We start from the raw sequence: 23,147 nt of genomic DNA, 5'->3' as shown, positions 1-23,147 counted from the left end.
AGCTGATTCGGCTCTTCCGCGGCACCTTCGTGTCCAAGGGAGCAGGACAGGGTCCCATAACCTTCCCGTGCACGCTGCGCGCCCCCGCGCCGGCTTCCCCCGCACCTGCGGAGCGCCGCCGGAAAAAAATCTGGTCTTTTAATTAATTACTTAAATTTCAAGGTCCGCCGAGGCTTGGCCGCGCTGGCGTTGCGGTGCGGAGCGGTGCGTGCGCTGCCGGCAGTGCTGCTCCGTGTGAGGCCGGCGGTGCAGTGCGGGGCGAGCGGCGCCGGCTGCGGAGCCGTGCCGCTGGTGGGATGCGGGGTGGTGGGATGCGGTGGGATGCGGGGCAGGAGCGCGGGGCTGGCGTTGGGATGCGGGACATGGGGGGCAGGGGCGCGGGGCTGGCGGTGGGATGTGAGGCGGTGGGATGTGGTGGGATGTGGGGCAGAAGAGCGGGGCTGGCTGTGGGATGCGGGGCTGTGGGATGTAGTGGGATGCGGTGGGGTGTGGTGGGATGCAGTGGGATGCGGTGGGATGCAAGGCGGTGGGATGCGAGGCAGTGGGATGCGGTGGGATGCGGTGGGATGCGGTGGGATGCGGGGCAGGAGCGCGGGGCTGGCGTTGGGATGCGGGACATGGGGGGCAGGGGCGCGGGGCTGGCGGTGGGATGTGAGGCGGTGGGATGTGGTGGGATGCGGGGCAGGAGCGCGGGGCTGGCGTTGGGATGCAGGACATGGGGGGCAGGGGCGCGGGGCTGGCGGTGGGATGTGAGGCGGTGGGATGTGGTGGGATGCGGGGCAGGAGCGCGGGGCTGGCGTTGGGATGCGGGACATGGGGGGCAGGGGCGCGGGGCTGGCGGTGGGATGTGAGGCGGTGGGATGTGGTGGGATGTGGTGGGGTGCGGTGGGATGCAGTGGGATGCGGTGGGATGCAAGGCGGTGGGATGCGAGGCAGTGGGATGCGGTGGGATGCGGTGGGATGCGGTGGGATGCAGTGGGATGCGGGGCGGTGGGATGCAGTGGGATGCGGGGCTGTGAATGCGGTGGGATGAGGTGGGATGCGGTGGGATGAGGGGCTGTGGATTCGGTGGGATGCGGTGGGATGCTGTGGGGAGCGGTGGGATGCTGTGGGGTGCTGTGGGATGCGCGGCCGGAGCGCGGGGCGGGCTGTGGGGTGCGGTGGGATGCGGTGGGGTGCTGTGGGGTGCGGTGGGATGCGGTGGGATGCGGTGGGATGCTGTGGGGTGCGGTGGGATGCTGTGGGGTGCTGTGGGATGCGCGGCCGGAGCGCGGGGCGGGCTGTGGGATGCGGTGGGATGCGGTGGGATGCGGTGGGGTGCTGTGGGGTGCGGTGGGATGCGGTGGGATGCGGTGGGATGCACGGGGCGGGCTGCCTCGCTGCCCCGGGCTGCGGCCGCGGGCGGCGGGGGGCGGTGACGTCACAGAGCCGCTCGCCAGCACAACGTTCCATTGAGCCGAGCGCGTGCTCGGGCGAGCACATGGGCAGCGGGGCCCGCTCCGCTCCGCGCCCGCCGCTCCGCGCCCGGCCCGACCCGGCCCGCCCGACCCCTGCCCGCAGCGGGCCGCGGTGAGTACCGGGACCGCGGCGAGGGCGGCGGGGTGCGGGGACAGGGGCTGGTTATTTATTTGTTCTGCTTTTGCCTTTACTTTCCCCAGCCCCCCGCGTTGTTATCGGAGTCCCTGGCGGGGCGTGCGGGTCGCGGCGCAGTTCGGAGCCCGGGCGCGGGGGTAGCGCGGATGGGGGAGGGGAGGGTGCCTTTCGTGTTATTTATTTATCTTTGTTAAAGCGCTAGGTCGCCAGTGGCCTAAAAATAGCAACTGCACGCCGAGACCCGTGCGGATGGGGAGGAGACGGGGCCGGGGCTCCGTCCGACGGCGGCCGCGGCCGCGATGGGGCCGGCGCGCTCGGGGTGACCCGCAGCGATGCGCCCATCCCCCGCAGCTCCCCCGCCCCGGGCTGCCGGACCCAGGCGGGGAGCGGGTGAAGAAGAAAGGGGTGCCCACCCTCACGTCCCGCGGTGTGGGGACACCCCCGGGGCAGGGAGGTGACGTGGGGGTCCCCGCGGTGCGGGGCTGGAGCAGCCCTCCGCAAGTGCGCGGAAAATGCGCGGAAAATGCGCGCAGGCCGGGGCGCGGGGCCGGCCGTGCCTGCCCCGCTGCGCTGCCCTCGCTGCCGCTGCCGCCTTCGTGCGGGCTCCGGGGAGCCGCGACCCGCAGCGCTCGGCAGCCCTGCCGGGCTCGGCCTGGTCCAGAGCCGGGTACCAGGAGGGCCGGAGAAATAGACCGGGGAAGGGTCTTTGCATGTTCCACAGATCGTTGCTACAAAATCGTTTTTTAGGCCGTGTTTCCCTCAAAAAGTTGTTTGGGGGTTTTGAGTACTTAAGTAGGCCTCATTTCATTTTTATATCTAAATAATATTGATGTGTTTCCCCTGAGCGGGTGGATGCTTTAGGACTTGGATCTCATTCGATTAAACTGTTAGATGCTGCATCTTAAAATATCGTGCAGAGAAATCCCGACAGAACCGAAAATTGAATCTGAGTGATGCTGCAGGCCTTCAGTGAGATCTTTTTGATCCCATCCTTGTTGCCAAGTTCAGACATGTCCTGGCCACGTGTCTGGTCAGACACATTGAGTTGTGAGCCCTACACTAGTTCCTCTTTATCAATATGTTAAAAAATTTACGTCATTTAAGTCATTGATTTGCAACAAAAGAGCTTTTCTGAGGGTGTATTAGAATATGTTAGCCATTGCTAAATATGAAGAACACAATTATGCTACATGTTACAGCTGCATGAGAGTGTTTATACTTCTTCACTAAAGCAGAAATGCAATCTCACTAATGCCAGTTTTTACCAACTGCAGTCCACTAGTGTGGATTATTTTAAGAGTACTTAAATACATCCTTGCAAATTACGAGGATGTTAAAAAAATGCAGCTCTGAAGTGTGGACATCACTAATAAATAAGTATACTCTCTGATACTTAATCATGTGTCACAAACATCCTGTTTCCTTTCAATTGTGATTTTTAAGATTATTTAACAAATATGTGTGTTTTCCAAGCACATGAGGCAGTAAGATGCTCTTTTGTGCTAGGAGCTGCATATGTCAATAAATGACAGCTTGCAGCCCCGAGGGTTTCAAGTCATTTTATATTTACTATGCATCATTTTAGAAATGCACCTCTGACTTTATTCTTTCCCCATCTCTCTTCCATCTTTCATGGCATTAAGTGAGGAGTATGGCTTACAGCTATCCAGGATTGTTGTAATTCTCATTGGTCTGACTGTGCCTCTGTGCACTTTAAGTTATATTAAGGTAATTAGTGGTACAGGTGCAGTTTGTCAGCCGGTGGGAACGCCTCTGTACCTGTTTGGAGTGAAATGTTCGTGTGTGTCTGGCATCCCTGGGAGGGGGCTGCCTGCACAGGGACAGCAGGAGCAGGGACAGCAGGAGCAGGGACAGCAGGGGCAGGGACAGCAGGAGCAGGGACAGCAGGGGCAGGGACAGCAGGAGCAGGGGCAGCAGAGACAGCAGGGGCAGCAGGAGCAGGGGCAGCAGGAGCAGGGGCAGCAGGAGCAGGGATAGCAGGGACAGCAGGAGCAGGGGCAGCAGGGGCAGGGACAGCAGGAGCAGTGCCAGCTCGCTGCCTCCGCGGGCCTGCAGCGTTTGGCATCGCTCTCTCTGCTCGCTGGTGTCCAGCAGCGTCAGAGCCGGCTGCAGTCGCAAAAACAAGGAAGGGCTCGGGCCTGCCACCGTCGAAGAGTTTATCTGTTGCAGAAAGGAATCGTGTGTTCCAGTTAGGTTGTAAATTGGAATATTGGCTTCCCAGGTGAAAGTGGACGCTTGGAATACAACTTTGGCTAGAGCTGGCGGATTTCAGAGGTGACGGTGAGTTGTGTGTCCTGATGGCAGCACGGTGCTGTGGCTCTGTGTTATGTTGTGCTCTCTGCTCTGTGCCCCTGCACAGCCAAAGCCCAGCTTTTTGTTTCATTAAGGACTTTTATCTTCTAAGATTGGATCTTATGCTTAACTCTTTGCAAGTTTTGAACCATATCTTCCTGTTTTTAATCAGAATGCTTTACAAAGGCAGCTTGTGCTTCCTGGCTGTATATATTTCATTTACTTTTTTTATGAGAAATTGCAGTCAGGGGAAGCTGATATGGAGCAAGGCTAAGGGAAAGAAACGTGTATCTGTACTTTCAGGATATTGGTGTGTCTTGTGTTTGTTTAGCACCTGTCAGCTGAATGTGTTCAGTGCACTATTACAATATCACTTTTTCTACGGGCCTCTTTCTGCACACTTTTTCAGTAATTATGCTGATGCAGCTCTGCCCAGAATTGCAAGGTCGTGCTTACAAGTTTTTTCCCCATTGGTCTATGCAGACAGTAGTGCTGGCAAACCATGGGAAAATGTTTTTGTTTTGTGACATAGGAGGCATTTCTGCTGCTTGCAGGATTACTGGGGGCTTGCCTTTTGCTCCCAGTAGATGAATTTAGCAAAGTCTGCTGTCAGGAACTTGTGGTGCAGTGCACTGCAGCTATGTGCCAAGCAGTTCAGCAGTGCAAATGGGTCCATCAGAGCCTCAGTGGAGTCTGTGCTGCTCTCAGTGCATCGCTGCTGGGATGGAGATGCTGGGATGGTGAGCACGACACCTTGACCTCTCAGTGCTGGCCAGGGGGCTGGTGGTGTGGTGTGATGTCCTGCTTTGTGAGCCAGGAGGGATGCAGAGCTGCAAACTGAGCTAGCAGAGAGGAAAATGCATAACTGATCAGGAAGCTTTTGCCTTTCTGCAACAAAGTGATACTGATCTTATTTTGAAGTACAGCTTGTTGTTTTCTGCCTCCTAGATGGCTGATATCTTTAGTACTGAATACGGGCATGGTTCCTAGTCATATTTATGAAGAGTGAGAAGGGAATAAAATCATAGTCTGTCTCTTGGACTCATTATCACTGCGTATGGGCACATTTTCCCTCACACAGCTGCATCTGCTCTTGAGATTGTCCATCTTCTTATGTAGCAAAGTGCTCAGTGTCCCGGCAAGCAGCACTGCTGTGTGCCTGTGTATGGCAGTGCTGTACCTGGGGGTGCAGTGCCTGTCATTTGCTCACCTGTGGGGTATAGTTCCCAGGAGGACAGCATTTTTTGAGCTGCCACTGCTGCAGTTAAGGAGTGTTCTCAGTTCTCTCCCTCTCTGGCAAGTGCCAGAGATTGTTTAAATAGGGCTTGCTGGTGGTGTTTTTTTCCCAGATAAAAGCACTGAGATTATTACCTGGAGCATCAGCTCTCCTCAGCTGAACACAGCAGCCTGTTCTAGCACTGGGACTGGCCAGACATTTGGAGTGGTCTGGATGTGTATGATCTAAAACATCCAGATGTGTATGATCTGAATGCCTTTTAATGCATGTTCGGATGGTCTCATTAATTATGTGAATTCAAGGTATGGATGTGAAAATCAGTGTAGAGCTCTAGCCTAGAAATTGGGGTAGGAGACCCTGAGTATTGGGGGGTACTGGTAGAGTATCACCCAGGTTTTCCTGGATGGTTTGTCCCACCCCTTCTGAGGCTGTTGCATCTTCACTGCTATTGGTGTCTTACATTTGTCAGCAGATACTACAGTTAAGTCTCCCATCACCTCAAAGGGAAAACGATCCATGAATTCCTGCTGATACAGTGCATCATGCAGGAAGGAGCTCTTGAATGCAGCAGTGACAGGCAGAGCTAGAACCAGTGCTTGGTAAATAATTCAAGCCAGAATTTATGGCAAATTAGAAATGAAAGGCAAGAGTGATTAGCTGTTCAAACAGATTGCCAAGAGAAGGGGCAGGTTCTTTCTCTCAGTCATTTCCGCCTTAAAACCTGAGTCAGAAGAAGCAGTAGAAGCAGCTTTGTATAAAAATTACTGGGTAGGTTCCTTCAAATCAGCTCATTACAAAGTTCCTGGATTATAGAGTGGATGTTTGACCATGCCTCCCACACCATGAGGTTGGGTTGTGCAGGTTGGGAGCTCACCTGTGCTGCTGGGGAGTGGGCTGAGCTGAGCTGAGCTGCAGTGTGAGGAGCACTCAGACAAGGAAGAGGAGCCCAAAGCCCTGGAGGGCTGTGTATATTTGCAAGAGTCATTGCACAGTAGAGTGTCTTTGGCATGAGATATTTTGCAAATCAGCCTTTTGTCAAGTCTTTTGTTGTCTCGGGAATACCCAGTGCCAGATCATGTAACTGGTGAAGAGCTGCAGGATTTTGGGAACTTTGAGGGGAGAGGTTTACATCACTGGGGTTGTAATCTATAAGCTGGGGGCTTTTCCAGGCACAGAAGCCAGCTCTTCTTCTAGAGGTAAGAATGAATGGCAGAGAAGCCTAAAGAAAGCCTGGAAAGCTCTCCTGTTTTGGGGAGAGAAGGTCCCTACTGCAAGAGCAGTACTCAGAGCTGTAGGCTGTTTCCTTTGAGGCAGGTACAGAAAAGAGCTGAGTGGCAAGACCACATCCCATCATGTGGTTTTGCAAGCAGCTTGTAGAGACCCTCAGCACAATGTGGGTTGTGTTGGGAGCCCCCAGATTTTGAAGGGGTCTGGTGCATTGATTTTAAGGTTGAAACCACCCATCATCATCATCTTGCCTTTGTCCATCTGGATGGTCCAGTCTGCTTTTCCCTGGCTTTCTCTGAGCGGCTGTTCCGTGCTGCCTGGCTCCCGTGAGTGCCTGCTGGTTGGCTGCCTCATCTGTGCTTTAGCTTTACTGCTGGAATGGAGCTCCTTAAGGGGTATGTCAGCCCAGCAACACCTTTGGTGTGGATGCGGCATCCTGATTCTTTGCTTGGAATTGGTGGAAGCCATCACATTAGTACCACTGTAAGTTCTCCTGCTTCAGGGGATTTCTGTAAAGCAGGAAATCCTGTGGGTTCAAAGTCATTCCCAAGCAGGCATGGGACATGTTGTCTGCTGCCTGCTTAAATGCTGCATGCCTGTTGTCTCAGGTAACTTTGTACCTTTCCTGAATTCCCAACAGCTGGATTTAAGAGGTTTTTTGTCTCATTTTTTCCTCCCTGTCAGGAGAACAAAAGACTCTTTGCATCTTTTCACCAGTACTGCAAGAGTGGCATCCTGTGAGGTCCTGTATAGATCTTAACTGGTGTTGGGGAGCTGTTGCCAGCAACTTTAAAAAGAGAAGAAAAATCCCATTTAGGAGTATTATTTTTTTAAAAAAGAAGCAAGCTGCAGCTCTTGATTAGCACTTTGTATTTTAAGGCCTAGATTTAATGATAGTGCAACCATCTCATCTTGAAAATGTTGGCTGAGTGAAATCCCAGCCAAAAGAAAATCCATTGCATTGCTTCGAACAATTCCCTGCCCAGGTAGGGAGGGAGCCCTGAGTGCACAAGTGGAAGGGGCATGCTGGCTGTGCAGGGAATATGTGATGCAGGAGGCTGGAGACTCTTACAGCCTCTGTAGGTTTAGGAAAAGTGGCTTTTCCTAGGCATCTTTCAGACAGTGCTGCTTTGTTGCAGTTCAGTGTTGGATCAGGTATCGCTGTCCTGCCTGTGGTGCAGTGCTGGCATTCGTGTGGTGTTGCATGTGCTCGTTTATGGGGTGGAAACAGCAATCCTGGGCTCGGGGTGAGCCTGTGGGATGTGGAGCAGTCACAAAAGCCCAGACTGTCCTTGAACCCTTGACCTCTCCCTGACTGGATAAAGCATGAGTCCCTCTTTGCTAATATCTATGTTAGGTATTATTATTATCATCCTCATCAGTGTAACCATCATTATTATTTTATAAGCTGTGTTGTAAACATAATGTTTATTGTACAATCATGTAGTCATGCTATAGCAATCTCTAGAAGTGATGTACCAAAACCCCTTTGTGCTTCACCAGGGGTTGTAAATAGGTAGTCACAGCTATCAGTGCCGTGGCCTGTAATTTAACACACAGAGCAGAAAGCTACCACACGTCCTTTTGGAAATATTTAACAATCTTTCCAGCCCTATTTAAATAATAATAATGGGTTGTTTCATTTTGATCTTCCTTCATAAGAGTAGGAAAGTCTGAAATACATTTTCCCAGAAGTTGTCCTGGGGGGAGCAAAGGCCAAGAGCTTCATGCTGTGGCACAGGCACCTGGGATGCTGATCAGGGGTTTTAGAAGATGATGGTTGCAGTTGCTGAATCCTTTGATTTACAGGTATTTCTTATCTGGTTTTGGTTCTTGTTAGTTAGCTTTTGGGGATGAGGAAAGCTTTACACATTTCTTAACTGTTAAAAAGGCTGCTGTTAGATTATATAAAAATGCTGTTAGATTATATAAAAATGTACAAAAATGTACATGTGTTTGGTGTTACAGAGGAAAATAATCAGCCTTGTTTATGAGCTGGGAGGTTGGACAGGTGACCCCAGAGGGCTCTTCCCACCAGCATGTCTCTGTTTTTGTGGTGACTGAGGCAAAACTGCAAAGCTGAGCTTTAGGTCTCCATTTATTTTCAAGTTTCCAGGATAAAGATGGAAGGAGGCCCAGCTTTCCTGAATACACAAGAAGAGTAAATAAATGTGATTAAGATAAACAGGTTCAGAAGGGAAATTTGTCATGAAGTTTTCCTTATCTTGGGTTGTTAACAAGAAGATCCACCAGTTCTGCTTGTTACAAGCATCTTGAAAAGATAGTGTTGTTCCCAGTGATCGGCCGTGGGGAGAGTTTGGTGGCTCACCAAGCCATTTTTCTCCCCCCAGCTTCTACTCTTCTGCTTGACTCTTTCACTTGCAAATGTGTCAGGACAGCCACTCTCTCAATAGGGTTGTTCACAGCTTAGAGTAGCAGAGCTCTAATGTCAGGTGGACCTCAGAGCCTCATAGAAGTGGTTGAGCTCCTGTGCTTGACATGGTCAGAAATGGCAGTGATGACTTGTGTAGGTGCTCTTTGAGGGGGAGGTCTGGTGGCTGCAACCAACACAGCCAGACAGAAAAAAAGCTTTCGAAAACTTCTTCCCAGGCAGCTACATGTTTCAAGTGCAAATGTTGAAGGTCTGGAAATAAGACCTTCCCTAGATCCTATTTTATTGTGACAGGTAATAGTGAGTACTGGCTTTTCATCTTTCATAGCACAGTCACTGGCTGTTCTTCATATGGAGGAAGAAAAGGGAAGGGAAATTGCAGTGATTTTGTAATTTTCATTTTAAGGTTAATTTTAAGGTACAATCTACAGGTTACTAGTACTAGTTTGGGTGTAACTATCTTTGAGATAGGTTGTAGCCTGTTCAAGATGTTGCCATTAGCATAACCCACATTATATTTTCTGGGGGTTCAGCCTGGACTCTTCTGTGGGTACTCACTGGCCCTCCCTTCTTTATAAATCCTGATGACCTGAGAGATTTTTACAAAATACCTGCTTGTGCAGGATATTTTTGATAACTACTGGTGATTATTTTTCTTGGGTACTTTTGTGAGACAAATTACAATAAATAGGATTTAAATTCCATATATCCCTCTGTTAATTAACACCACATCATGGATCACAGCAGTATGGTAGGGGAATGGATAGCAGAGATCCAACACTGGGAAACCTTACAAGTTGTTCTTGATAATGCATTTCACCTTCTTGTAATAATATTAGGAGTGCTAATGTTCATGGTGATAAATACCTGTATCTTGTTCTGCTTAGCAAATCAGGATGCTGAGCAGGTAAAAATGTCTCCACTGTGGCAAAAGACAGCAAAAAGACAGCTCAGGCTGTGAAGGTAGGAGATACCATCAGGGATGGGCTGACATGTGGGATCCATGCTCTCTTGAAGATCAGGGCTAAATCTCTTTAATGCGTCCCTAAGGTGTGACAAAGCCTGTAGACCCATGAAATACTGCATATAACATTAATATTTTATTTAAAGGTATTCAATGCCCATTAGAAGCTGCCAAGCATTAAGGCTGAACTCCAGTGGCTGCTGTTTCATTGGAGGCTTGGCCAGCAGAGCAATTCTGCACAGAGGCTCCTGACGTCCTTCCACAGTGGCAGGGCACAATGGCACCAGAAGAAGGAGTGTGGAAGTCATGTATGATTTTCTTTGAAGTGGATGGTACCACAGGAAAAATTATGAGATTGCCTCCTCTCACCAATTTTGGCACGTGGAGCCTCATACTGCCTTGAGCAGGAGGTGATCTGGCTGGGCAGCCCAGGTGGCCACAGTGTGAAGGTGATCTCTTTAAACCTTTTGTACCAGGGAGCCAAATTCCTGAGCACTGTTGGCTCATTGCTGAGGAACAGCCCTCTGAGCTCCAGCAGTGCCCAAGAGCAAGGGGAAGGGGGTGAAGAGCCTGCAGCTGCCCTGCTGTCCACAGGTGGTCAGTTGAGTCGGAGGGTTAGGAGTGCTCTTGACTTTCTCCTGGTAGTAAACTTCCTTCTTCTGGTGTTTCTCTTATCTCTGATTGTTGAGCAGGTCCAGCACCTCTGCATGGGAAGAGTCCTGGTCTTGTCCTTGGCATTGGCTGTGTCTTGGCTTGTCAGCAGCAGTGACATTCTTGTGTAGGGAGCCTGTGAGTGGAGGGAGCACCAGCCCATCCGGGAAGCTGCGGCCCATCGCAGCTGTGTGTCTTTCTTTGCTGGCTTCTGTTGGAAATACAGACAAGGTTTTGAGGTCTTTTGTTCTCCTGTTAGTTGTGTTCCCTGAATTGCCTCAGGTAGCAGGAAGATTGCTTAAAACTTTGTGCCAAAGGCCATAGGAACTTCCTGCAAGAAAATGAAGCTCTTCTCTCTGAGGGTCCAGTTTTGCATAAATTGTGCAACCTCAAGAGATAGAGATCATACATCATAATATTCTGCTCCAAGTTATGCTTAACAATTGAAGGTCCTTTTCCTAAATATATGGCAATGTTTTGTATGATGTTTAAAGACAGTTAAGGAACACAGAAGCAGAACAAGACCCTCCACTGCTGGGTTGGAGGAAGGAAGAGAAAGAACATATATCAGATGTTAGTTCATCAGCTAATACAGTACCCAGAAGATAATATGGTGATGGCTGCAGTGTTTAAATAGCATTGAGAAAAATGCCTTTGACTGTAGTTCCAGTTACCCACACTGATTTGAGACTTTTAGGAATATAAAAAAAGTTAGGAAATTGCAAGATTAAGGTACGGGCCCAGATGTCCTTAGCTCTGCCCTCCCTTTCTTCACCCATTTCAAACTAGGGTTAATTATTAGAAATTTTCTGCAGTCACAAGACTGCAGCACCTTGTTGCATTAACAGGTTCAAGCAAGCTGTGCTACTGATAGAAATGTGTTACATGTTAAACTTTTTTTTAACTATGTTGCCTCATTTATTACTGGTGATGGTCTCACAGATTCGAAGTAAATTAATGGAGGGCTTTTGGTCCCCATCTGTTTTCTATGTCTCAAAATGTGACATTTAAACAAACCAGCAGTTAGAGGAATCTTGCAGTCAAGATGGGCACTGTGGCCACTTTAGTTAGGGGTTGTTTCTGTGTGGTTTGATGGATGTGGTGGTTCTGATGTGGGCTACTGCTTACTGCTGGTTGCTTCAGTAACAGGAGATCTTTACACCATATCCATTAGTGGTTTAAGCAGGAGTTCGGGGAACAGGGAATAGCTGGGTCTTTGCTCCTTCTGTGTTGTGGTTGACCCCTTCCCAGCTTCCTGTCTAAAGCTGGATTCTTAGATGTGCCCATCCAGGATTGCCATGTATGGTGAGTTGACAGTGTCTCCTTTGGCATGGCTCCATTCTGGTCAGCCTGCCTTATTTGTTTCTGCTTTCTATCTATATCTTGGTTTTACCCTAGGTCATTGGGTCTCTGGGACAGGGTCTGACCTTTGTGTTCTATTTTTACGTAACATCCAGCACAGGCACGTTTGGTATCTCAAGCTCTTGCTGGTGCTGTGTGTAATGCCAGTAGCTAACAGTGCTGATATTCCTCCTGGGCATCTGTGGCTGTTTGTGCACACGATGACCATAAACACGCTGCTATAGAGTGAATTTGCTTCAATAGCTCCTGTGTTGTTTCGGCTCTGAAGAGCAGTAAAGCTCTGGCAGCCAGCTTGGTGCAAGAAGTGTACAGAAAGCATTTCCATGCCAGTGAAAACTGTCAGTGCTGACCTGACTGGTGGGGAAGACAGAATCACAGAAACTGTAAAATGGTTTGGGTTGGAAGGGACCTTAAAGATCATGTAGTTCCAAATCCCTTGCCATGTGCAGGAGTACCTTCTACTAGGGCAGGTTGCTTGAAGCTCCATCCTGTGTGACCTTGAACACTTCCAGGAATGAGGAAACCCACAGCTTCCCTGGGCAACATGTACCACTGTCTCACCACACTCACAGGAGAGAACTGTCTTTTGTCCAGGGCAGTGTAGATAAAGCGTGGCACAGTTTTTCTACTTTTGTTTGTATGAATATACCTATATACAAGTAACACTTTTTGTCTCTTATGTGTATACAAACATGTGTGAAAGCATAATTGCTTGTTTGTCTCTAACTTTGCTTGTTCCTCCTAGTTTCTCTCTACTCTGTTTCTGTTCTACTTTGTGTTTGAGTGTTATGCCTATGGTATTTTTCATAGGCCTATTTCCCTTTTTTTTTCTTACCTTCATTCCTCTTTCTTTTCTATTCTGGCTTTTCATTCTTTATCTTCTTGTCCACATTTTTCTCCTCCAGGCTGGTTTATAATTTCTGTTTTGCATGGCTTCTCCTTTCTCTCACCAGGGCAGGTTGGCCAAGCACCCTGTTAACCTCTCAGCACACCCCAAGAGTTGGTGACCTGAGAATGATGGCAGCTGTGCCCTTAATTCTTGGAAAAAAGGAATAAGTCAGTTGGAGCTGCTCTCATTTCCCTTCTTTCTAAATTATTCTCAACTTGAATGTTTTGTTTTCCCTTGCCTGCTCTGGATTGCAGCTGCTGTGGCTAAGTAGATATTTCTCAGATCTGATGGTTAACAGTAGAATTGAGGTTAATGGCCACAGTTGTCCCCTGCACCTCGGCATCAGTGGTTTCCTTCCATGGTGGGTGCAGTCTGCACTCCAAGCCCAGAGTCTGCATTCCTTCTGTTACCTCTGATCTTTCTGCCATTAATTTTAGTAGCCTTCTCTGTTGTGCTGCAAGTCCAGGGCTCTTCCACTGGTTTTCAGCCGTGTTTCTGCCCTGCAGAGGATTGAGGCCCTGGTTTGTGGTGGCTCTGCGAGGGCTGCCGTACCCTGATGGCAGAGCTTTTGGCTGTGGGAGGAGTTGAGCTGGTGGATTTGTGTGTGCATTGGTGAGGGCTTGATTTGAGCAATCCCCATCCCCCTAAGAAGATGCCACCCGGGAGGAGCATGCAGGCAGCATCGGGAGCAGGAGCTGGGGACACGTCCTGCACAGCACTTCCCAGTCTGTGCAAGCAGTGAGTGCTGCCAAACTGCCTCTTTCAGGGGTTGACTTGTAGACAGTAAAACAGCATTTCAACTGCTTTGGGTTATGGAAACAGAGAGACCTGAAATGGGAAGGGCTTTGGTGTTGGTGATCTGCAGAACATGCTCAATATCACTAGACAGCAGACATTTTATTCTCATCTGCATCAGCCTTGCAGCAAGCGCATTGGTTGGGTGACTTTGCTTGCACTGCTGTTTTGGTTTTTTCCCCCCGCTCAAATCTCAGGACTCAGCACTGCATTTCCCATCCTGAAAAGCCCCAGATGCTTCTAAGCCCCAGTTTGTGGCCTTGGTTATTTTCTGTGCATGGCAGATCCTGAACGTGCCCAGCCAGCACTCCCTGGGGTCAGGCTGGGTGAGCTCTGCTGAGTGTGGTTGAGGCACACAGACCTGTGGAGGGGCTTTCCTTCCAATAGATGGAAAGAGGGTTTTTTTATTTCTTGGAAAGATGTAACCCGAGCAGAAAATTTCAAAGGATGTCATCAAGGTGAATAAACAGAAATCATACTCCAGACTGTTCCTGCATGTGGCTGATGATAATATGTGGAGCTTCTTATGTGAAATGTGAACACTCAGTGTCATGTTTCATCCAAGATGACACTTCATTTTTTTTTCCCTTTTTTTTCCCCTCTGCAGTGCAGACTTTCACAAGTTGTGCAAGTGTCCTGTGCCTCTCACCCCCAACCCTCAGCCCCCTTGGATTTCAGGCCACGCTTATAACCTGATCCTGCTGATGCCTCTTGCACCCAAGGATCATTTAGTGAGAATTGGTAGGGTGATGTGCTATTTTCAAGACACTCAGGCCTGATCCCATTTCGCTTGCTTGCCCAAATGTTTGTTTTAGTTTAGTTTTTTTTTTTTCCCTGGTTTAGTTTGGCTCAGGAAGGGGCTGTTTATCTTCTCATGAGTTTGGTGCTGTCAGTCCACTGAACACAGTGGTGGCACCTGAACTCTAACAGCTGCTGCCCCAAGGTGGGACACTGAGTGACATGGGTTGACTTGGGGGATGGCAAAGACTTTGCCTTGGAAAGCATAAGGAGGAGATCATGGCTGAGGTAATCTGGCAGACAGCCCAGAAAATTTGTTTCTAGAGACAGGTCTACCTAATGCTGAGCTGTCACTGTACAGGTTCTCTCAGATTCAATGCTGAGGCTTGCAATGCTGCTGGTCCTAAATTTTTGGGCTTAAGTGAGGTAGACTTAAGAGATATGGAGAGAGATGCTCATGTTGTCCTTAGCCAGCATTGTGTCTCTGGCCCTGGTCAAAGGCAGGTGCTTCAAAACAAAACAGAAGAAAGCAAACTGTGGGTGAAAGTGAAATAGATGGCTAAATAGTAGCTGGGTCATATGAGCAGTTTTCTACCAAAACATTTCAAGCTCACGTTGGCTTGTGCCCAAGTCATGCCTACTCACCAGAGGGCTTGGTGATGAGTTGTAGGTGGCAGATTCCAGCTAGTTTACAGCTTCTGAACAAATAAATCTTTCCTTTCTTCCCCTCCAGTATCTAAGTGTGTGGCCTTTGCTACTTCAGTGTCACTTTTAAGCAGCTTAAAAGTTTTTCTAAGTGAAATATGCTTCTGTGCTACAGTTCAGAGATAAATATAGCTGATGAGTTGAAAGAAGGCCATAGTATGTGTTATGTTGCCTTACCCAGTATTTTTTTTTTCTTTTTGTGGTGATTCTGTGCTAACTCAAAATGGAAAATCTCCTGCAAGATGTTATTTTTCCTGTTTAAAGAAATTACAGGCCAGAATACCATTCACTGCCTCAAGCTGCATCCAGTAAAGGATTAACCCCCCACCCCTCTTCTCCAGCCCAGCGCCGTGTGTTTGGAAAGCGAGCGTGTTTGCAGCTGAGCCAGCTCTAATCATAATAATCCATGTTGAGGAGCACAGAGCAGCCTGTGATTAGCAAAATAATTATTGCAGAGTATATAAATTGAGAGATGGGGTTTTGACAAGGCAAGAGGAGTGCACACTGCAGCTTCCTGGGGCGGCGGTGGACTCCTGTCTTCCTGTTGATGTTCTCCCTGTAAAGCTGGGGGCAGGAGTTGTGCAGAGCAAAACATGTTTGTAAAGTGATGATTGCTTTTTAGTTTTTCCAGTAAATTCTGGTGATGAAAGAACAGCCAAAAAACTTGTAAATAAGAGTTTTACACTGTGCTAGTCTCCCTGGGGTATTTTTTTTTTTAATTTGGATGCAATTGTTGGATATGATTTCTTTGCTTGCTAGGAGGCCAAACTTTGACTATCTGTTGGCTCTGGAACCTAAAAAATAGCCTAGGAACCCTTCCAGAACCTCTCCTTGGTGGGTTCTGGTTCAGATCTGGGTCAGTGGGATGGAGAAAGATGTCTCTATTACAGGAATCTGCTCTGACACGTATAAAGGCAAGTTTTAGGCTCATAGCTGGTACCTTGTTGCCTTAAAATCTGATCTGTCCTGCTGCCTAACAGCAAGCAGAGCATTTTACATGTGCTTTACCCTCTGTGCTTGGTCAGCAAGGGCGGAGTTTCTCTGGGGCAGCTGCTGCACAGAGCAGGTTGGGAGGTGGCACAGGGCACACACAGTTGCCATTGGCTATCAGTGGTGCAAAGCTTTGGAGTAGAGCTCACCCCAAAAACAGGCCCAGGATCAGGGGCTGCTGGAGCTGATCTAGCCCAAAAAAACCAGCAGGGCCTGGGAGATACTTCCTAAGGATGGTGGCAGGACAGGCATCCCCAGACAACCAGACTGTGGATGGATCTCTGCCTGGGTGCTGCCCAGCCTGTGTACCTGCCCTTTCTGTACCATAGTCTGTCTGCAAATAAATATTGTACCAATAGAACAAGTCTCTAAAAAAAACCAGTTTCGGCTAAAGTGGATAAGGCAGTACTTTTATGTCAGTCCAGCTGAAGCCAGATGAATCTCTTCCAGACTGCCTTAAGTGTTCACATTGGACTTGTACAAACAGGGCTTGAATCTTCCCCCATGATGCTTGTACTGAAATAGACAAATAATAATAATTTTTAAAAAGTGCCGTAGGTTTGTTCTGCTTGAGACAAGCGGGTGGAGTGCATCCTTTGATCCTTCCCATCCTTTGTTTGTTGTGATTTTGTGTTTTTCTTTCCTGAATCTTTTTTGACAATGATCAGAAGGACACATGTGTCCACACATGTATGTGCATGTATGAATACACATGCCACATGTTCACACACACTTGCCTTAAGCTCTTTTTCTGTATCATAAAATACCTAGCTGCTTTTCCCCCTGTGTCAGAGACAGCTGATATTGCCTACATCTAACCAAACGAGCCACTGAGTTAATACCACCATGTAAAGTTCAGGAAACCCAGTGAACATTTTTCTAATAAGAGGATATTCTGGCCCTCTTGATAATCAGCCCCTCATTGTAAAGTCATTTTGACTCAGAGGTTTAAATCTTTGTTCCAGTGGAAAAGATTTTTATGGGCAGCACAAACAGGCATTACATTCTGGGTATTTTTTTTAGCATAGTTGCTTAAAATAGCACAGATTCTGAATCCAAGGGAAGAGAGAAAAGTTGAAACAATAGAAATCATGGTCTGGTGGCACAAACCTCTTGCCCCACCCCAGCCCCTGTTAGGAATTTGGCAGAGGCAGCAGGCTGGGTTTCCTTGCCATGAGACACTGAATCACTTGCTGATGGTTGCTCTGGACAGTTGGGTTTCTGTCTCTGCTTGTGGTCACCCTCCTTTTGTTTTGAGGATGTCAAAATATGCCTTTGGAAGTCAAAACTATCTGCCAGTTTTATGCAGATTTATTCTCCTGCTTCCTGCATCCCTCTTATATTTGCAGGCAAAAGGCTTTTCTGGAAAATGGGCATTTTGGAAACATGTTGTCCCCATGATTTTGGGTTTTGGCCCCTTTTCCTTTCCCTTCTGTCATACTGTGAGTAGGGCATCCCCAAATGTGCCCAGTTCCTCCCACCAGTCCTGCACAACCAATTCATTCCCTTCGTTTTCAGTGGCCAGGGTTGCTATGGCAGCAGCAGCCCTTGGGATAATGATTTTGTCATGGCAGAGCAACAGAGTCCACACCTCAGGGAAGGTGTGACTTGTGTGCTGATGAGGTGGCAGATGGCTCAGAGGAGACAGTATCCAGGTCAAGGTGAGCTGGGAAATCTCGATTTTCATGTGCTGTAGAGGATGCTCCTGGGTGCATGGTAGGTTTTGCCAGCAGCATTGCAGTGATGGAGCTCAAAGCTCTTAAATCTTCTTTTGCTCTTCATTCCTGAGCAGTCTGGTACTGAAAGGTGGCCATGCATCATTTTCTGCTTCCCCTTGTCATCCAGATGCTGATGCTGGTGCTGATGCAGCAGCTGGGTACACTGAGATGTGGCATCACCCTTGCACCTGCTGTGCTGCAGGTGATGGATGTGCTGCCTCCCGAGCAGCCTCTTCTTATCCTTGCGGGTCCTTGGTGGGACCTTCTCCTGGCAGGTGGGAAGGGCTCTCCTCTTATCTGCCCCCAGCTATCTCAGTGCAAACCTGTGCTGCAAGCACTTCACCTGAGCAAACAAGAACAGCACTTTGATTGCAGCTTTATCACACAGGAATGGCAGCCGTGGTGCAAAGAGCTTTTACACCCAGCAGGGCTGACAGTCCTTGGTCCCAGGTACTTCCTTCATTCTCCTGACCCTGATACTGAAGCGTCTTTCCAGAATTAAAATGTGACAGCAATCTAACAGTCCCTGAGGATGGAGGAATGGGGAGGTTAGCATCTGGAGCTGGCGCATTTATTATTGATGATGCCTTTAAATGATTAAACTAATTTTCCTTGCATTATTTAGGGAATTTATGATGTTCATCGTTAATGGAAAGATGTCTGGGGAAATGTGTGATTCACAGCTGTAAATACCTTCTCTCCTCCTTTTGTCACTTGCTACCTGTCTTCACCCAGCTCTTGTTTGTCATTTTGGAGTCTGTGCTTGTCCTTCTGGCAGTACCTCCTGCTGCCTTTCCCCTTGCTAAAGGTGACTTGTGGTTGCATAAGGGTGAGGTGACTTTTATTTTAGACAGGTGACTTAATTTTCAGTGTCACCAGGGCTTACATAAGGGATGTAATAATCTGGATAAGGAAATAAGGTTTAGAAACTCTTAAGTACATTTAAGAGCTCCTTCTAGCAAATGTTATTTGCAGTTATGCTCTTTATAACTGTCAAAGATAACTGGAAGCATGAACAACCCTGGCATTAGTTATGCTTATCTCTCTATGATATGATGTAGTATTATAGCTGGGGTTTATTGCAAAATGAGGCATTGTTAACAGATAATGTGGCTGTGTCAGGGTAGATTTCCTTCTGAAGAATATGGGAGTCCCTTTGCACCAATTAGTTTTACTAGATCCTTTGCACACAGCAGAAATACTGTTTACAGGGTGTGATTTTAAACATGAAAGTGTAGTTTTTAGCTTACTTGCTGTCCCACAGGACATCAACATCTGTTGGTGAGGCTTGGGTTGACCTCCATATATTAAATTCAGTCTTCAAAGGTAGTTGTCTTCAGTTATTAATCTAAAAGCTATTTTTAAAGAAGAGGGTATTTAGATGGAATCTCTGTTGTTGATATTCAGTCTTTTGGCTGAAACTGGATGTCTGCCTCATGCAGAGTGGTCCTGAGAGGTGAGGTGGACAGGAGGAATGTGAGGTGCCTCCAGGCTGCGCTGAGAGGTGAGAAGCTCAGCTTCGAAGGGGTTTGTGGAAAGGTTGGAAACTACACTAGGAGTCAGTGCCTTCCTCTAGAGCAAGCAGAAGAGAAATAGCCTTAAGCAAAAAAAAAAAAAAAAAAAAGAAAGAAAGAAAGAAAGAAAAAGTAGGTAAGAGGTTCCACCTCTTCTTCATGCTTCTTCCTGCCTTTACTAATCTTCATTTCTGGTTTTCAGAATTAAAATTATTCCTGTAGGAGCCTGGGAAAAAGGGTTCATGCTTCTGTAACTTCTCTCCATACAGCTCTACAAGAGAAAACAATTTCTTTGCTACTTTTTCACTGTGTTTCATTTATGTGAGAGGCGATACGAGGTGCTTCTGACCTGACATCTCAAGCTCGAGTGCCCTTACAGTGTCTTTCTGGTGAGTGCAGGTAGCACAAGCAGCGACCTCACAGGTGTGTGGCAGCTTGGGAATGCAGTGATTTTGGAGTAGACCTGGATGAAAGTCTCTCAGCTTTTTCTGTACTCTGTGTTTTGTAGTCCTCATCCTTTGGACAGGCTGCTGAACCCCAAAGCCCTTGGTTATGCAGGCCTCTGGTGGTGCTGGGGGCAGGAGGCCTCACTCCCTGGCTTTCCCTGCCAACCCAGTCATGTCCAAGAACATAAGGATTTATTGTTTTTCTTATTCCACCTAATCTCTGTGCAGAGGCTCTGTTTAATATCTTACCCTTGTTTGAAATGTGGAATTCATCTGCTGCTATTATTATCACAACAGAAAGGGGCCACAAAACTCTTCTGTTCCAGCCTAGCCCAGATCACTTTGTGCTGGGGATCGTGGCTGTGGGATTGGGGCTGTCCTGGATACATCCTCTGCAAAATAATGCTTTTCCCCTTATTCTGCAGCTACAGATCCTGTTCCTCTAAAAACTGTGGGTCAGGTGGGAGAGTGCACAGGATTCTTTTGGGGGCCTTGTTACCTGAAGAATCTTTCATCACCAGTGATGCAGAAAGGGCAGAGAAGATACAGGGTAGTTTTGCTAGCCAGAAACCTCACAGGTAGCCCCACTGTCTTGCTTCTGGATTCCTTCCCAGCGAATTCTAACCCATCCCAGGAGCTAAACTGGGTCCTTTCCAGTTTCTTCAAGATTTCTTGTAATCTTCTTGTTGCCTTCTTGTGTCTGGCAAATGACTGCCACCTCTCTAAAGCTGCAGCCCTGCACCTTCTGGGAAGCACTTGGCAGCCAGCTGTCCCTGTGCTGTGAATAACATCCCATTTATCCCTTCTGGGCTGTGCCAGTGCTGACAGCTGGTCACGGGGCTGTGCTGGCTTTGCCAGTGCTGAGCATCGTCACAGGCACGTGGTCCTGGGGCACAGCACTCCCTCCCTCCAGCCCCTGCTTCCGTGGGGAAGGAAGGGAAAAATCCCCTGGATTCTTCATCACTGACTGCAAAGGGCAATTATTTAATGGGATTTTGGGCAGAAGGAGCCCAAAAAGGTTAGGCTGTTCTGAATCTGGGCCATGAGGCTGTGCTGGATGAGTCACGGGGAGAGGAATAAGAAATCTCTGAGTCATAATCTCCAATACTACAGAGCAGATTTGCTCTGGGCTGTTTTTGTGTTCCTATGTGCTGACTAATGTGCAGAGAAAAAGTGAGAGCCCTTTCTCTGATCTTTCACCCATGAAGAATGCAGCCCCGTGTCCCCCTCCTTCCCTCCATGACTTACCCAAGCCTGGAGTCCTGCTGCTCCCCAGGCAGCTGAGCACCACTCACCCTCCCCAAAACCCCTCAAATTCCAGTGGCAGCCGGGTGGGCTCTGGTGCTTTCCCAGCTGAGGGGACATGCCAGGACAGGACCATGTGCCAGCAGCTGTTTGTGCCCCTACAGCTCTGCCACCACTGGCAGCAGGGGGACAACCTTGAAATGCCCCATCCTGCAATGGGCACCTGCTCTTTGAGAATCTCAAAGTGATTTATGAAGGGGGTTCAGCATGGTGGCAGCCACCCAGCACCCACAGCTCAGAGATAAAAATATGCTGAAGTGAAGTGAACTAGCTGCCATCTCCCTGGAGATATTCCTACAGCCTACCTGAGCCTAAGACCCCAAGAAATTTGAAATCTGTGTATTTTTAGAGGACATGTCAGTTTTGCCATTTTGTTCTGTCTGCCAGCTCTTGCTGTACTTTCGGATTCAGATGGCACTATGATTCCTCCTATCTTAAATTAATTTTGATTAGATCTCCCCAAAAGACATGTATAAAATCAATATTAATTTAATAAAATATACCTGCCCCTAGCCCTTTTCTTGCACTATGTTGGGGATAGAATATTAAACTCAGTCCCTGGGACTGGTCCTGTCAGCAGTGGCAGCAGCATTAAGAGCATCAGACATCAAAAATGTGGTTGAGAGGCTGCAGGGGATCAGGTTGTGGGTGACAGAGTGGGTCCCCCCAAGAAAGGGCAGCTTCCTCCTTGGGAGCCAAGTTTTGGCTGTCTTGCTATTCTAACTGATTAAGTTAATTTCTGTGATGTGGTAACTGATTGACATTTTTTATGTTATATTACCAATATGAACTACTGGTTTAGACTTTGTATGATTTAAATTTTTTTTTTAGTATTTTCTTTGCTTAAAGAGTGTAGAATTGAAAACTAGATGCACATCTGTACTTGCTCACACACAGAAAAGTGGTGTGAGAGATTGTAATTTCAGTGAGCACAGTTGTCTGTTGGAATATGAGGCTGTTCTTTTACTTTACAATGTCCTTAATCAATTTTTCATTATCACAGGTATTGGTGATAGGGTAAGTGCTCCTCCCAGAGAAGAGCTGGTAACGTCCTCCTCCAGGAGTGGCAGCTCAGAGCTCCTAGTGCTGGATCTGAGTTCCCCTTCCCTTGGGTTTTGTACACCTTAAACTGCTTAGATAGAGTGACAATCTGCACTATGTTAATGTGCAAATTACCTTGTTTTGTTGGGGTTTTATTCCTCCTCTATAAGGTTGTATTTTGCTTCCCTGATAGTATTTGCAGCCTCTCAGCAGGAAAAGAGGAGACAGCATTTTGGAGAGCAGTGCATGATTGGGTGATGCAGATATCACTTATATAGAGGTTATATTATCCACTCCCCTGTTGCTGGGCACAGCCTTTTTGCTGTGCAGCCCAAAGCAGGACAAAAATAAAAATTCTTCAGCACAAAACCCCCCCTTTTTTCTGTTTTTTCTTCCCCACTGCCTTCTTAGTACTCTTTCCAAATTGATTGCATTTCTACATTTGCAGAACTACAGAGGTTGTGACTGTGGGTGTATCCTGAACTTTATTTTAATTTATTTTTCATCATTTCACAAGCTCCTGGGACATCTTAAGTATGGATCAAGCCAAGGCAAACATGAGATGCCTTGGTTGCTTGTCTGTAGGAAGGACCTGGTATGCCTTTGGGTGTGAAGACAGGGAATTTGCAAATCTCTGGATACAGATTATTTTTTTCCTCTGTTGTACTTATGAGTTTTAAGGAGAAAAGGAAGTCTTAGTATATTAAAATGAATTTTTTATTTTTTAAATACTACAGCATTTCTATATATGCAAAGTCTTCACTGACTTGCTGTTTAATTCTTGATCTTTTTTAGCCACATTAGCTGTAGTGATGCAGATGTTGGAGTAAGTGCTCTTACACTGCTGTGCTGACCTGGAATGCAGACAGACATTTTCCAAATCAAACCTAGCACTTTAACACAGGATCACGCCCCCAGCCTGTCTGGTTGCTGCCTTGGGTTGCAGCCTCAGCACGCCCTGCCTGCTGTGACCTGTGATGCTGTGATGGTAGCAACCCCTGCCCTATGAGCAGGCAGGGAGGGTGATAATGTTTTAAATAAACACCCATCCAGCTGAGCCTGGTCAGAGGGCTGAAATGAGAAGTGGATTCCCTTTGCAAACATCCCCATCCTTTATACAAATCTAAATAAAATGGGGATGCTAATTAAATGCATTCACTCCTGGCATGTAGAAGGCCAAAGATGAGTGTGTTAAAGCAGGTGACACAATCCCAACAGCTTTACTGGAGGGGGAGCATATCACTGCTGCCAGGCTTTGATAGAATGA

General features: G+C 47.8%; 1 long non-coding RNA gene across 1 annotated transcript in view; it reads left to right on the top strand.

Annotated features, from left to right (window-relative positions):
* The first annotated feature begins 1,188 nt into the window (after positions 1-1,188).
* LOC134558197 (uncharacterized) overlaps positions 1,189-23,147 on the top strand; it is a 131,510-nt gene continuing 109,551 nt past the window's right edge. The window contains exon 1 of the long non-coding RNA XR_010082324.1: positions 1,189-1,569. This is a non-coding gene — a long non-coding RNA (uncharacterized LOC134558197). The remainder of the gene's footprint in view (positions 1,570-23,147) is intronic.

The sequence above is a fragment of the Prinia subflava genome, chromosome 1 (genome assembly GCF_021018805.1).
Source record: "Prinia subflava isolate CZ2003 ecotype Zambia chromosome 1, Cam_Psub_1.2, whole genome shotgun sequence".
Lineage (NCBI taxonomy): Eukaryota > Metazoa > Chordata > Aves > Passeriformes > Cisticolidae > Prinia > Prinia subflava.
This window is presented reverse-complemented; position numbering and strand designations above follow the sequence as displayed.